The following is a 2,692-nucleotide window of genomic DNA, read 5'->3' as shown; positions in this document are numbered from 1 at the left end:
TTCATCGCCAACTTCCAAGGTACTCGCGACCGGCCACCTGCCGTCAGTGACATGCGCCGCATCAAGCAGCAACCAGGGAAGACCCTACAGAAGTACATCCAGTGCTTCAATAACGCACGTCTCAAGATTTCCAAGGTGACCAAGGAGGCCATCATCTCAGCCTTCTCCGATGGCATGCGCGACGTCAAGATGAAGGAGGAGCTGGCGATGCATGAAGATCTGTGCACTTCCTTGGAGCTGTTCAACTTGGCAACCAAGTGCGCCAGGGCTGAGTAAGGGCGCCTTTCCCTCCTCGAGCTGCTAGCCGCCGACCCAGAAGAGAAGAAATCCAAGGCCAAGGACGTGAAGCGCAAGGGGGCTGCCATGCTCGCGGCGGAACCAGACACCAAGCGGGGCAGAGATCAGCCCGAGTCTTTCAAGGGCAGCTGGTACTGTGTGTACCACGACCTCCACACCCACAACACCAACGAATGCCAAGAGCTCTGAGCCGTGCGAGAAGGAAGGGTCGGCCGATGCCCCGACCGCAACAATCGCGGCTATGGCCAAGGAGGAGGAAGGAACGCAGGAAGCTAGGAAGACCGCGGCCCTCGCCAAGGGTGGTGCGACCGACCTCGCGAGGGTCGCTGGCAGGACCAGCCTCGCGAGGGAGACTGGAGGGATCGGCCTGGAAGGATCGCCCACAAGGAAACGCAGGCCTCCCTCCACTGCCGCCACAGCCAAGGAGAAATGAGGACCATCATCAGGACGAGGGGCTGGGGGCTTCCAGGAGCCGCGCGCGATCGCCTGCATCCTGGGTGGAGCTCAAGCCCCAGCCTCTCAACGCATCTTCAAGCAGTTCGCCTGCGAAGTGAATGCAGTCCTCCCTAAGCTTGAAGCCACACGCCCCCTCAGGTGGTCGGCGTGCGCCATCACGTTTAGCTCAGCGGATCAGCTCAAGTGCGCGGCCATAGCCAGAGTCCTCCCAATGATTTGCTCCCCAGTCATCAGCAACGTGCAAGTCACCAGGACCCTCATTGATGGCGGGGCAGGGCTCAACGTCCTGTCTGTAGAGACGTTCAGCAATCTCTAAGTGCCTTACAATCAGCATCAGCCAACCAAGCCTTTCTCCGGAGTCACCGACGGCTCCACAGTTCCAATTGGGCAGGTCCGCCTTCCTGTCACCTTCGGGGCGCGCAACAACTACCGCACCGAGCACATCGACTTCGACGTTGCCCACATTCGCCTGTCGTACAACGCTATCCTCGGCTACCCAGCTCTCGCCAAGTTCATGGCCGTGACTCATCACGGCTACAACGTCCTGAAAATGCCAGGAAGCGGTGGATTCATCATGGTGCCTTGTGAAGAAAGAGACGCGGTGTGCTCCTTGGAACGAGCTTTTTAGGCCGCATCACTCGAAGACCCAGATCGCGGGAGCGGGAGGCTCCCTGAGACCGCCCCCAAGAAGAAGAAGAAGACATCGCCAGGACCGACCCCTCAGGAGGCAGGCCCCTCAGGGTCTGCGCCTGCTTAGGGGGGTAGCTCCTTCTATCACATAGGGAGGCGTGCCCAGCGCCCTCCTCAGGCAGGGCTTGGGGGCTCCCACTTGGAGGGCCACCGACCTTGCTAAGGTCACGAGGGAGGCGCTTGGGCACCACTTGGAGGCATGTTTCAGAACACGTTTCCCTTAGGAAGGAGCAAAGCAAGGAGGGCCAAACCATCAGGAGTTCGTCAGTCAGATCACACAGGAGTTGCAGGAGTCAAGAGTTATGAGTGGCAGCCGCCGCTTACCCGCCACAGCTCCCCATCCAGGTGAGGATGGCGGGCTGCGCTTCTGCACCGACATCCCAGGGCTCAACCGAGTCGCCTCTCAGGAGCGCTTCTGGCCCTCACGTGTGGGGCGCTGCGGAGGCCCACCCCACAGCTACGTTCGCATGCCCTACGGCTTGCCGAACGCGGCTGCGGTGCGCCAGCACCTCATGAGGAGCATCCTGGAGGCTCAGGAGGCCAGGTGTGCTGCAGTCCTGGCGGAGATGGAGACGGTTCGCGAAGAGCCACCAGCGCCTCCGGAGCCTCCCGAGGCTCCTGGGCCTGGGGGCTCGTGAAGATCGGCTCCCGCAGCCTGCTACGTCTGCTACTCCAACACCCCTTCATCGTCAACACTATCAGGTGACATCTTTCAAGTTTTGTTTCCAGCTGGGAGCGTCCTCAGGGCTGCATCATTCCCAGGCCGCGTGGGTCCGTCCCTGCGACGTGTATCCCTTTTGCTCGTGTTTTTAGCTTACTTTGTGGGGGGCGCCCCTCGGGCTGCATCATCCCCAAGTCGCTCGGGTCAGACCCAGCGGCATGTACCCCTCTTGCGTTTATTTTCGGGCCATGCATTTGACCCATCATGCTTGTTATTTGGTGCCTGTCCGTGGAACCTCTTCTTCCTTGATGTCGGAAGCTTGCGCGTTAAAGGGGGTGTTCCTGAGCATCACTACTCAGGGCTCTTACTGGCTCTCCAGCCCTCACCCTCTGGCTTTGCCCACGGCATCGCGCCCCAGCAAACCAGCAACGGCTGAGACCACCTCGAGGGCCGGGACCCGAGGACGTAGAGCGTCGACATCTAATCAAGCTTGCGCGTTAAACGGGGGGTGCCTGAGCATCGCGACACAGGGCTCTTACCAGCTCTCCAGCCCTCACCCTCTGGCTTTGCCCACGGCATCGCGCCCCG

Source organism: Triticum dicoccoides, chromosome 4B, assembly GCF_002162155.2.
Source record: "Triticum dicoccoides isolate Atlit2015 ecotype Zavitan chromosome 4B, WEW_v2.0, whole genome shotgun sequence".
Lineage (NCBI taxonomy): Eukaryota > Viridiplantae > Streptophyta > Magnoliopsida > Poales > Poaceae > Triticum > Triticum dicoccoides.
This window is presented reverse-complemented; position numbering follows the sequence as displayed.